Genomic DNA, 14,575 nt, shown 5'->3' with positions numbered 1-14,575 from the left:
GAAGTCCAGACGCTTTTCTTTTTGTCTCCATAATGTCTCCATAATGCTGCAATGTTATCTGCCCCAGAAACACTGTGCAGAAGCTCTGATGGTGACACAGAAAAGTCACAGTGGAGATACTTCTGTCCACCTTTGATTAGACTCATTATAAAAAGGAAACAAAGTTTGAACACAGTCATGTTTCCAGTTCACTGACTTACATTTATTCCATGGACACTCACTCTAACCTGAACCACAGCTACAACCCAACATTGTTGAGGCCTCATCTCCTCCTTTCCTGACTGTAGAGGTTAAATATGCAACAACCGACAAATAAAAGAATTTGGTTCATTTCAAAGAAATTCACACGGTGACCAAGTAAAGTAACCGTAGTAAAGGAGACAACATCCCGTTGATGGTGGGATTATTTGAAAGATTTGCTTTAGTCACGTCACCAAATGCAGTTGAACCACCCGTGGATCCATGTTTGACCATTCTACCACTCTGAGCTCTGCTTTTGAATCATTTTATTATTATCATCATTCATTTATTCATTCTTTGGAGGGGGGCTATTTCCTAATGCCGCCCTAATAAGCTGATGTTCAAGGGGAAATATAACAGAAACTCTTTCAGTGTTATTCATTAATAAATGAACAGATAAACTGTGAAGAAGAAAAAAACTGAGATTTAAAGGAGAGAGTGAGAAACTTGATCATCCATCCTCATAATACATGTTTATCAGTATCTGCTGTGACCATACTGCAGTAATAACTACAAGTCTACATTTCTGTGACTGTTGATCAATCACAGCAGGAATCTGAGCTCATCTCTGCACACAGAGCAGCTTCAGCTCTGGGATAAACTGCTCGCTTCACGTCCTTCTCAGCTCACAGACATCTGAAGATTAAACCGCTACATTCTCGGCTAAAAAATATTAAAACGGTATTTGGTGAGACACAAACAGAGTTTTTCAAAGTTCAGTTCTGTTAGTTTCCACATGGCAGTTGTTGGTGTGCAGTAACGCCTTCTAAAAACAATGGCCACCAGGCCAAAGCAATGGTTCTGACTCGATCAGCATTAACCCCGCCCCCTGGGTTTGATGGGTGAGGTTGACACATAAAATTAATTTATGGTGAGACCTGAAGGAGTCAACTGTGCCAAAATGAATTAATTAAATACACCATTAAATAATTATTTAAATGTGGCAATAATTAATTAAAACGTGAAATAAATAAATAATTAATTAATTAAATGTGTCAAAAATTATTTATTTAATTAATTATTTCAAATTAAAATTTATTATTGTCACATTTAATTTATTATTTAATGGTGCATTTAATTAATTCATTATGGCACTCCTGGTATTCCATACTGTGGTTGGGTCGACTTTACTATATAGATGTTTCACATGTTTCCATCTCAGCAGCCCCATTGACAGATCACAGTATTATTACTTTTAAACTTAACCCTGAAAATAAAACGCAGTTTAAAAAAGATTACTGGAAATTTAATGCAGATCTATTAATTGATGACGGGTATGTTAAGATAGTTAAAGAGCTCCTCCATAACATTTACAACAATGTAACAATTGGCAATTACATACATAGATGGGAATTTTTTCATTTAAAGTTAGAGAATTTTCAATTACGTTTAGTAAAATGAAAAGTAGACAACAGAAGGAATTTGAAAGTAAATTACTTTACGATATAAATAACTATTGTAACAGACATTTTATGTCAGAGGCTGATAAGAAATCCCTGTTGTCTTTACTCAATTAGATGATCTATACAAGAAAAAGGCTCATGGAGCTTACATTAGAGCTCGTGCAAAATGGATAGAAGAAGCTGAAAAAGTGCTTCATATTTCTACAATTTGGAGAAACGGAGGCAAGAAAAGAAATCTATTAATACATTAATCATAAATGGGGAGGAATGCACAAATCATAAGACTGTAGCGGAAGAAAAACATAAATTTTACTCAAATTTATTCTCCTCAAAATATTTAATCACTGATTCATTAAGTTTTTTGATCAGATTGAACCTTATACTCCAAAAATCGATTCTGTATTCAGAGAAATTTGTGATTCTGATATATCACTGGATGACTGAGATCAAGCCTTAAACAAACTGAAAATGGACAAAGCTCCTGGTCAGGATGGCTTGACTGCAATCTTTTATAAATTCTTCTGGAAAGAAATAAAAGAATTTTTCTTCAAAACTATTACTGAAATCATTAGTAATGAAATGTTAGCAACGACAATGAAACAATAATTCAAACGGTATTTTGGTTTTATTTCCCCAAAATAATTTTCGAGAAGCTCTGAATTTCTTTTAAAGTGCGACTTTGAAATTTCCAAATTAAATTATCCAATTTTCACAAACAGGTTCTCCAGTACTGGAAAAAGATATTAGCATATTTTTTCTCCACATACAAATTCGATTTGGAACAACAGATGTATACGATGAAAGAAAATCCATATTTTATAAGGATTGGATGGATCATGGCATTTGGACGGTTTTACACCTTTTAGACAATGACGGAAATGTGTTAACATATAACAAACTCATAGATAATTATGGCATATCATGTACTCAGAGTAAATTCATTAAAGTTGTGAAAGCCATTCCCCCTGCAATGATTCAGATGTCTTCCCCCGACTGAACAACAACCCGTCAACAACATGCTGAGCTGTGACTCTTCTTCCCTCTAAAGTCCTGGTGTTAACACTCACCCTGCATCAGCTTCACCTTTTTTAAATTGTTTTTACTTTTCAAACCGACGGATCATTTGAAGCCAACCATCCAAAAACTGCTTCAGCTGTGTTTGATGTTTATGCTACAGCCTGTTTACCAATATAATCAATATCAGATATCAGAGCAACAGAAACCTCGGTGATCAGGACGCTGGGACTGAGAACAGGAAGTGGCTCAAACGTCACAGTTTCATAACGTCACCCTGAACTCCACTCACGGAGTTTCTGTCGCCATTGTAGTTTTTAAAGTCCCGTGATAAAGGCGGGTCTTTCTGTGAATCCGCACGCTCATTGGCTAATAGCTCGAGATTGACACATCGTTATCCAATGAGCGTGCGGGAACTTCCGACATAAAGTTGTTTCCTTTGAAAAACCAAAGTCTGATTATTTTTGCCTCCACTGACGGAGCCTGTTGTTCCCGCCACAGAGACACAGTAATGTCAGAGCGGTGTTAACACTCACCCTGCCTCAGCACAGCTCTCACTCTCCTCCTGCTCTCTCACACTAAACGGAGGCTCAGCTAAACTCACTTCCTCTCTACTTACAGGAAACCAGCGCTCAGAGGAGCCGACCGGCCTCACATTTCACCCACAGACACGAACAGCGTGGAATTATTTTATGTCATAAGAAGAAACATATTCATGTTAACACTCACCTGCCTCAGCTCCACCTTCCTCCTCCTCTCAACGGAGGCTCAATACTTTCACTTTCACTACTGCTCCCTAAACACAGAGGATGCTGGGACTTGTAGTTGTTTCCTTCCGGTGCGTCTTCCTCTTTGTTTGTTTGTGTTTGTGTTCAAGTTATTTCGATCATGTAAACATCAACAGAACACGTGAAGCCACACAGAGTTTGTATGTCGAGGTGGGTAGGAGGGTTTGAGGGTTTGGGGAGGGGTCAGAGGGAAGAGGTCTCGCCAGTTGCAGGATCTCTAACATTAGAATCTAAAAATGTGTCTTATATAGGTGTTATTTTGGTACTTTACACGTCACACAGTTTCAACAACTCCTTATATGGTACAAGTTCCTCTTTTCTGTCTGGCTTCCTGTATTTATTAATATGCTTGTATATTTCTACACTAACTTCCTGTTTTTCAGTCTGGCTGAGCACTTAGTTTGTGAGTCAAAAGTGGCCTTGCTTTACAAACCTTCATTATTAAAGTACATAAAACTATATAATCAGAAAATAAGCACTAAGAATATATTAATTACATGACAGTTCTCCCCCTTTTCGTGTTTGCTAAGAAACACGACATAATTCCTAATTTATCCCATTAAGTTTACCTGCATGTTAAAAGGCTAAAATATAACAAAAGAGATTATGCTAAACAAAATGAAACCTTTCAATTGCCCAACCCTATCTGTCCCCTCAACAGGTTGTATGTTTTCAATGTTTCCTTATTATTCCGTCATAATTACTTCTATCCACAACAAATAAATCAAGCTCTAAGACAGCACCTGTGAAATGTGAAATGTCCTAAATCTACTTCCTACACCCCCTTTTTTACCCAGAATCCCAATTTAAACCCACTCCTGACTTCCCTCAGTGCTCACTGTAAACTCCAAACAGATACAATCAGCTTTTCTGGTAAAAGGCCCTAGATTATTTTGTCAATCTTTGGAAACATCCTCCATAGAGTTAGCCCATTTCATCTTCCAAACTTAGTCCTGGTTTCTTTGCCCCCTTTAACGTGTAGCGCATATCCGGCCTGAATACTGTGTTTGGGCAATTTACATAACATAGAAATCCTGCAACTGTTCCTAAAGTCCCTCTCATTACTCTTCATTACTTTTATGCTCACATTTAACCTGTGTCTAACGAGCTTTTAATCTCCTAAACAACACATTTTCTGGAACAATGGTTCTCTGCGCTCTGTGCTTCTTTTCGGGTTCCCCTTTCTCTGGTTGGTTCCGTGCGGTCTGGGGCTTCCAGGATTCTCGCCACCCCTGTAGTCGCTGTGGTCCTGAAATCTTCTCCTGTAAAGGATAGAAAACAAAACGCTTCTCTCTGCTACACCTCAATAATCTACTGTGTGCATCTATTGTTCCCTTAATTATTCAAAGTTGGTTCAAGATATCATGTTCTGGGCTCTGTCCTTTATATTAACTTTACTTAATCTTTAATTAATCTTAATTTACTTGATCTCAATGTTCTTTATGTGTGTGAGCAACACTTTTAATTTTATTAAACACACCCAGGGTCAGATATACACCATCACCATATCAGCATAAAAACAGACAGAGACATTCCTCTTTCTGTCACATTCTTCCATACATGACAATTTGTTTCACCTTCCAGATGATTCCTGGGGACTTACAATTTCTTGACTCTTCTTCTGTCACTTGTTACTAGGCAGCTCAAATGCATTTAGAAGCTAAATGAATTCCAGGCCCTCGGCCTGGCCTATGTTTAAATCATTTGTGTTTGTAAGCGTGTATGCGGTTTAACCTTCTGCTGCTCCAAGTCACTTACACAATAGATCATCGGGACATCGTGCCCAACGAAGCTTAAGACCTTGAATAGACTGAGCATCAACTCTGTCATGAGTACAATATGCAATGTGTGTATACAATGATTATAGCTGCACCTTTAATAAAAGTTTTAGTCTAATGCCAGTAGCTTTAATAAACATTTTAATGCAATGTTAATGATGAAGGCTATATTGTAGCAGTAAAGTATTTTCTTTATTCCCACATTCCCTCTCTTGACCTTTCAAAAAGAAAGGTCACCACACTTCGTGTTGTGTCACTCCTCGGCCCATTTGGCCGCTTCTAAGTCCATCAATGGCATCATGGCCACTGGAACGACCGTTCTGGGGTCCACTGCCCTCGTTATTACCTTTTCCAGCAGTCCTCTGGCGCAAGGAATGAGACAACAACCGCAGGTGACCAGTATCGCTAAAAAGTGGCAGTAGAAAACATTGCAGACATGAAAAACCCCTTCCATTTCCCAAACACTGAGGTCATCCAGCTGTCCAGCGGATTGTCAATTCCCGAGTGCTCATGCATGGTTTTAGACAGAGTTTTCAGCCCCTTCGTATCCGTTACCGTATCCGTATCCGTTGAGAATTTAAAGCATGTGTAGTTGTTTCGTTTGGGCATGAATGGTCCTACTTGTGTTTGCTTGTGAATTAGGGGAAATAAGCTGGACAAGATAGTCCAGTTGCCAGTGCTCACCGCTTCTCTAGTCAACCGCAACATGCAGTCATAGCCCCACTTGTCCTCTGGATACAGTGGTGCGGGCTCCGTGAACAAACGTGGTCTAGCTGAAGCACAGGCAACACAATCAGATACATGTTGTTCTTTAGCATTTTGAGCCACCCAGTCCAGCCAGAGGTTACTGTCACTGAAGCCGGTGGCACGCTCAATCAGGTCCTCAGTCCTAGTGTAATCCACCGTCAGGACTGGCCTCCCGTTTGTTTCCTGCTCCTCTTAATGTAATGGTACATTTTATTTTACTTTATCAGACTTACCCAAAATATATATGCTTTCGTTACTTTGCTGCTGTTTTAATAATTTACTGTTTAAAAGTCAAGTCAAGTCAAGTCAAGTATTTATTTATTGTCATTGTCAAAGAACAATGAAATTGCGTTTGGGGCTTCCGTACAACCCGTAAAAAAAATAAAAATAAAAAAAAATACCCCTTAAAACCCAAGTGTAAATATTTAACCCAGTGTGACTTCAGTGCAATGAGACAATCCTTAGCAACAACATGAGAACAAGACAGGTAATGTTCATAGGACATTCAGACAAAGACCTTAGAAACATGACAAACTGCAACAATGCAACCCGTTCAATATTATTGTACTGTGAGATATGATGGTTGTCTATTTAAGAAAGGGGGGGGGGGGGGGGGGGGGGGGCAGGGGGGGAAAAGGGAAAAAAACCTTGGTCACTTGGACAAGTCTTTGTAATTATTTTCCTCTATCAAATTTAATTGACTTCTACAGTGGCCTGCTTTTGTTAATAGTAACATGAGTAACATCCAACATTTTCTCCCCTTTAGCATCTGGTATTTCCCCCTACTATATAATGTACTACCATAATCTACACCCAGTCAATAAAACAGAATTTTCTCAAAGCAAACATCGGCAACCCAAAATAAGCAGCCCCAGAATTAAGTCTTCCGCTCCTCCTGCTCATGGCAAAAGCAAAGCAAAGCAAAGCAAAGCAAAGCATCCCCTTTCTCTTGCCAGCATGGTGAATTGTTTGTCAGCATTTATTCATCCTACTCTTGGTCCAGTCTTTATCTCAGTGTCCAGTCAGTCCAACCTTTAGTCCACATCGTCAGTCCAGTCACAGTCCATTCACACACATTCACACCAGATATTGCTGAGGGTGGAGACTCCTGCGCAAATAATCAGATTCTCCACCCTCAGCAACGTGAGCTCATTCATTTGTTTTATTTTGTTTTGTTTTTTGTTTTTTAGGAAAAGAGTTCTTTATGCTCTTGGACTGGATTGACTCGCTGCAATCATTTTAGACAGGGACTTACAACCTGATCAGGTCCCCACAGGTCAGCTTTTCCTCAGCCAGTTGTAATCTGGAAAAGCTCACCTTATATTTGTTCTCCCGAAAATTTTTACAGCGCTGTTAATTCAATCTTTCAGGCCTGCTTAGAACAAAAATGAGAAAAAGAGAGCTGATTATTAGCTCATCAGAGCACAAAACATAACCACCTGACAGGTTTTCTCTAAGTGCACTGTTACAACTTTAAAGGGCCCAGTTCTAACCATGTCCATGTTTAATAAAACTCCCTCTATTAAAATAAGAAAACAACCCAAACCTAACCGACAGAATCAACCCATCACTAAAACAACAACCCCAAAAATCTTAATCACAGAAAAGTTTTGCCTCAAGTTCTTCAGCGTCCTGACAGTCTGAGGTCAACTGACATAGTCTCACCTGCTCAATACACAGAAAATCTTGTTAAAAGCTGCACAGTTTTGCACACCATTGATATTCTCATTAAGCCCTTTCTAAAGACGTTATAACCATCTATCATCACTAAATTCTAAATTTCTTTTCCAAATCTGGACGACTGCACGTAGTCACAGACCTGACCACTTTATTTAATTATCCTGTCTGTTACCAAGCCTTTCTTCTCACACAGTCACAGTGTGTGTTTCAGTGCAAGCTTCACTCATCCAGTCAGACAGGAAACACAAGTTCTCCTTTTTCTGTTCCTGTCCCCAGTCATTCAACTCATTTGCATACTGAGTCATATCTCAACGTCCCTGAGTTATTCCTCAACTTCAGGGTTTAAGTGTGTTACATTCACACTATTTTAACACTGATGAAAGATAACAAGCTGATTTTCATTGCATGTGTGTTATTAGTCAGGTTTAATCGATGTCTGTGCAGTGGAGCTGCAGATCCACCAGGACATGTTCTCAAAGCTGCCTTTCCTACACATTTCTCTGCTATAACTGGATCATTTTTAACTACTTTGATATTAGTCCAATGATTTTTGTATCACTTTTTCTTCACACTAAGTGACTTGGACAAGATGATAAACAGACTCACATGCTGAAGATGCTGTCTAATCTTCATGAGCTCTCTTGTATTTGTAAGTGTTAGTAAGGTTAATACATTTTCTGCTTGTGTGTGTGATTTTGTGTATGTTTCTATTTGCAGTGTTTCAGACTCCTTCACAATTTTCCCACTTAAGCAGTCAGTTTTCTTTTCCCCAGGTTTGCTAACCCAAATTTAGATTTCCCACATTAAATAACAGCGTTCCTTTGTGTTCTCACCTACTGCTCTCACTCCTTTGTCCTCTCCCACTTCAACAATCCAATAACAGGAAGTTCTCTTTCAGCTTTGTCCTGCATTCTCCACTGTCGCTCTTTAACTGCCGTGTTATTGCTCTTTGGAGCTGCATTCCTCGTCTTCAGCCAGGAGTGAGAGCTCGCTTGTCAGGTTTAGTGACACATGACGCTGTAAACAATTCAACCAGAAACTTGGCCTGAAACACCAGAAACACCAGAAACTCCAATTTTCCATTCATGAGTGTAAGCGTGTCTTTGTTGCGTGTATGTTGTGTATTCATATTAATATTGAGTGTAAGCTGGTCTTCGTTGCCTCGATGTGTTTTTATAATCAGGTTTAATTCATGTATCCACTACAGAAGGCCTAAATACCGTGGCGATACATTTATAGCCCATAATTCTTCGGGTTTCGACAGCTATATTCTCCTGGAATACCTCGTTAAACAGGGTATTGCTCCGGGTGTAACAATGAGAGGGAGTCGTGTCGTTCTAATGTATGACAAATCCTATGATCAGAGATGGATGGACTCATTTAGCTCTCTGCCTTCTGCCTTGGGATTCGAGGACCTTGAAAAAGGCTTCTTTCCACACACATTTAACACAAGGGCTGACGAATTCTATGTGGGTCCTTATCCTGCCCCGTCTTTTTACGGGTATGAAAAAATGTCTGAATTTGAAAAGGAGAAATTGATGGCGTGGTACAAGCCTGCCTGCGAGAAACCATTTGATTTACAGGCTGAAATGCGTAAGTACTGCATTAATGATGTCGAAGTGTTGAGAATGGCTTGTAAAATATACCGCGAGACCTTGATGGAGTGCACACAGATTGATCCATTTTCACACGCCACCCTGGCATCATACTGCATGGGGATTTTCAAAACCTTGTTTCTTCCAAAAGACACCCTGGCATTGACTCATCACGGTGCGCATGTTGATCAGAATAAGACATTTTCAGACGTGTCTCTTGAATGGCTTCAATACGAAACAAAACATTGTAATCAAGCATGCTCTCAGAGGCGGCGAACAAAAAGTAGGACCTTATTTTGTGGATGGATTTGATGCTTCCAGCAGAAGTGCATATGAATTCTTTGGGTGTTTCTATCACGGCTGTCTCCGCTGCTACCCGGAGAGTGATGTTAACCCTGCCGCCAAGCTGTCATATGGCGAGTTGTATCATGCAAGTTGTGAGAAGGTGAATGCTCTAAGAATGCATTATGGTCTTAATGTCGTGGTCATGTGGGGGTGTGATTGGTCATCATTAAAGTCGACTGATCAGTCAGTCAAGGACTTTATGCACAAATACAAAAAGCCTGAGCCTCTGGACCCTAGAGACGCGTTGTTTGGGGGGAGGACTAATGCGATGAAACTGTACCACAAGGTTGATGATGGTGGAGATGAAAAGATCAGATACTATGATTTTACAAGTCTTTACCCCACTGTTCAGTGCACGAAACATTATCCAATAGGTCACCCTCAGATCATATCCAATCATTTTGACAGAGTTGAAAATTATTTTGGGTTTGTTAAGTGCACTGTGCTTCCTCCAAGGGGTCTATTTCATCCTGTTCTGCCCTACAAGTGCCACAATAAGCTGATGTTTCCTCTCTGCAGAACGTGTGCTGAAGAGCAGCGCCAGCACAGTGATTGTGTGCATGCTGAGCGTGAGAGGCAACTGTCAGGTACTTGGGTTTCCTTTGAGCTTGAAAAGGCTATTGAAAAAGGGTATCAGATTGTCTGCATCGCTGAAGTTTGGCACCTCCCTAATAAGACTGACACACTCAAAACATTTTTGAAATTGAAGCAGCAGGCATCTGGATACCCGAAAAATGTCAAAACAGCTGAGGAGCAGCAGAAATTTGTTCAAGACTATTATGAGAGAGAAGGCATCAGACTTGACCCTGCTAAGATTTGTGTAAACAAAGCAATCAGAAGTTGTAATAAACTGCTTCTGAACTCTCTCTGGGGGGGATTCTGCATGCGAACAAATATGCCATCTTGCGAGCTGATTACAGACCCTGCCAGATTCACCCAGCTGATGTTCAGTGACCATTATGACGGACGCCAGTTTTGTTTCATCTCTGATGATGTTGCAGTGGTTCAGTGGTGTCACGCTGATGGTAGAGGGTCGCGGGTGAAGGATGTGAATGTCTTTGTCGGTGCTATGACTACGGCCTATGCGAGGCTCACTCTGTATGACTTGTTAGACAAGCTGCAGGAACGCATTCTTTACTGTGACACAGATTCAGTTATCTTCACCTCTCATCCCGGGGAGTGGGTACCCCCTTTAGGACCATACCTCGGTGAGCTGACTGATGAGCTCAATGATGGCGGGTCTGGAAAGGATGATCACATTACTGAGTTTGTCTCTGGAGGTCCAAAATGCTAATGTTATTACACAAAACAGGGCAAGACTCAGGTTAAGTGTAAAGGTGTAACACTCAATGATGTTAATTCTAAAGTTGTTACCCACGAATCGTTGAAAGGCTTAGTCAAGGCATTTGTGGCCAACAGGGATGCACGTTTAGTTGCAGAGTCTGACACCATCAAACGCAATAAGAAGAAGTTTCATCTCAGGAATGAAACAGTTGTAAAAAAAGTTCAGGTGGTCTATCACAAGAGAAGGGTGCTGCCTGACTATACAACACTCCCTTATGGATACTGATCAGGATCAAGCCTTTGATGGGAGGCTCCAGCACCCTTTAGTTTAGTTATTAGCGGGCCGAGTAATTGTGGAAAGACTTTCTTTGTCAAAAGCATCATTGAAAAAGCATCTACTATTATTTCAGCCAAAATTGGCATATTGTTTACATCTACTCCTGCTGGCAACCTTAATACAATCAACTTCTTCAGATAAGAAAAATCACCTTTGTGAATGGTATACCGGAGTCTCTGAGTGACGATGTCCTTTTACCTCCGGATAAGAACGATGTGATGAATACTGCGTCTGACAGCATAGAAGTTCAAAATGTGTCCACACAATACGTTCATCATAGGAAGTTGAGCTGCATGTGTTTAGTTCAGAATTTGTTTATGCAACAATTTCGTTCAACACTAATTATTTTACTCTGTTTAACAACCCGAGAGATAAATATCAAATTTCAGTTTTAGGTAGACAGATGTTTCCAGGTAATACAAAATACTTCTTAGAAGCTTTTAATGATGCCACATCCAGCCCATACGGGTATCTTCTAATCGATTATAAATCTAAGACGCCTGACTATTTAAGACTCAGAACCAATTTGTTGTCAGATCGTCAAGTTGTTTATATCCCCAAAAAACGGCTAAAGCGGTAAAAAGGATGTCGTATTCACGGATGCAGAGAAACATTGCACTGTTGGAGTTGTTGTATAAATCCCCACCCAGCGTACGGAGGAATATTATTTGTAATGCAAGCATGGATTTTATTAATGCTCTGTGTGAGATATCGCTCAATGTTTTGAAAGGTGTTATCCCGCTGACTGATCAACAGTACAGACAGCTAAAAAAGAAAAAAAAGTAATCAGACTGGTTCCAGACAAAAAGGTCAAACGTTTGAAAAAGAGAAGCTCCATCAACCAATCTGGAGGATTTTTGCTACCGTTATTAGAGGCTGCCATACCCTTCATCACCAGTCTTATAGCAAACAGGTGAAAATGGAGCACACACAGAAAATGTTGTTGATCCCGCAGCATCAGTTGGACATGTTAAACCATCAGCAGCAACAACATACAGGCTCCGTCAGACATGTAGAGCAAAACGAGCGAGACAAAGCTATGGTTGAAGTGCTGCAGCTGCAGATTTGGATGTGTATGAGAGGCTAAAAAGTGTTCTGCCATTCTTCAGAGATACCGTTCACTTGTGAAACAAGGCATGAGTGAAAAAAATGTGCTAACACTATCTTTGCCTTCTGAATCCGGTCAGGATGCATCTGACCGCCAAAGCAATGTTGGTGGCGACAGACAAAAAGACATGTTTGGGATGAGATTTTGTCCTATATGGCAAAAAGGAGCAGAAAAAATGCAGAGCTTATTTTAACAGCGCTCACTCGTGCGTCGGGAGTTTCTTGGAATGATAGGGGTGAGATTATTATTGACAACCAGAGAATCAGAGGTTTGCATCTCTATGATTTGATCCAAAGTGCAACAGCAACACGTAGAGCAACAGATGTTTCATGGCCTGCAGGGTGGTCGACATTTTTAAAAACACTCGCCCGCTTAAATGTTCCTCTGTCTGCTTTTCCTAATGCTGAGGTGAGGAGGACTATTAGCCAATATAAAGGCGACACTGGCGACCCGAGTGTGGAAACAAATGGTTTGCACAAGAAGCGGTCACTGAGCGATCAAAGCTTATTTACCACACATAAAAAATCAAGGCAGAGTAGAAGCGGGTGGATCGATTTTTAATGAATTTTAAGATTATGTTTGTTTTTCTTATTCTTGAAAAAAAGATCATTTAACCTCGCATTTGTTTCCCTTTTTATACACTACTACTTATGTGTTTTTTCTTATTTATGTCTATATTGTTTAGTTAAACAGATGACAGTTTTCCCCTTTTTACTACTTTTTGAACTCTATGCTGATGTTTAAAGATTTTATTATTACTAAATAATGTTTTTAGCAATTAGGTGAAAATAAATACCAGATGAAACGATATTCTCTTCTGTTATCTTTTATTATTTGTTACTTGAATCAGTATCCGCGCTGCACACAATCAAAGTTATTTTCAAAACATGCAGAAACAGGTCTTGTTTTGTTAACAAAATGACAAACCATTGCATCGTTACAAACAAGGTTATCACTGTACATATTAATTAGTCTTGAATAAGACGCTCCTTTTTGGACATGATATAGAAAAAGCACACAGTGTTGTCCGCAGGTTACCGAAAAGTCCTTCTGAACCTGTCTCCCAGAATACAATATCCGAGCGGTGTTTTTTAAAAGAAAAACTTTTATCTCGGGTGAAAACTTATCAGGTGAGTTACCGAAGCTGTCAAAAAAGTGCCCTTGCTTGTCTTTGTGATATAGAACACCAACCAGTGCTTCCCAGGTAAGTCTGATGGATCTGTATTCACAATGCCCATGCATGGATATCTGATGGGCTTTGTTGGCAGCTGGTCACATGCTAAGACGCCTAGAAGATGAGCCCTGTTACTAATCCTTTTAACAATGCTGGTTAGTTCTATTGTATTCATTTTGAATCTTTAGTAGTCGTCCAGCAGCACTTGTCTCATATTAGATATTTGGATGACTGAATCAAATACAGAGTAACACACCAGGTTCATTGTTCGGGGTAGCGGATTTCTGAAACGGGTTTCAAGCCTCACGTTCCCTGTTTGAACTAACGATACGTTCCCTGAATGTCCTTCATCAGCTTCCAGATTGAAACAGAATAATGTGTAGCCAAAGTCCTCACGTGTTATGGCCAATGGTCTATCCTTTAAATGTCTTCCAGTGGTTTGTATCAGCTGATAAAATTCTCTGGTGTAGTGTTTTCTCTGAAAATTTGGCTGGAATTGTTTGGCCGGATACGACTGTCCATCAGCGTATAAACACATGAGTTCTATATCACAGTTTCAAAATTAAATGGATTACGTGTAAAAGAACCAGGATAAGCTTCGTTATCCACGAAGGCGATGATGACAAATTTAGGCAACCTGCCCATAAATAAATTAGTTGATATTCTTGCCCCAGCAGGTGTGGAGAAGGTCTTTAAAGAAACTCTGTCTACAGCATATTTTGCATTTGCATGATGCAGCGCCTTGCCGTGTGCCAGCCTGACACTTGGTGAGACACTGATTCTTTTCACAAATAAGCTGGCAGAGACGATTTTAACTTGATACGCGGTGTTAGCTCCAGTCATGAGAGCAAATTCGTCTTTAGAGCGCACAAATTTCAGCGACAGATCGATTCCATTAAGTAATAATTTTTCTTGAAAAAACAGGTCTGCGTGTGCTGGAGCAATCAATTCAACAATACTGCTATTCGCTGTATAAGTACCTCTGGTCACCAGACCCTGGCTCTCCCCTTCTATACATGTATCATTCATGTGCGAGGCTGTGTCTGTACAGAATAAAGCGCTGCTGAACTGTGTGTCTAAAG

The sequence above is a fragment of the Aulonocara sp. 'chitande type north' Nkhata Bay genome, linkage group LG3, assembly GCF_057382095.1.
Source record: "Aulonocara sp. 'chitande type north' Nkhata Bay isolate Kocher_YH1m ecotype deep benthic linkage group LG3, A_spYH_male_GT1.1, whole genome shotgun sequence".
Taxonomy (NCBI): Eukaryota; Metazoa; Chordata; class Actinopteri; order Cichliformes; family Cichlidae; genus Aulonocara; species Aulonocara sp. 'chitande type north' Nkhata Bay.
The sequence above is the reverse complement of the archived record's forward strand: the minus strand, read 5'-3'. Positions refer to the sequence as shown.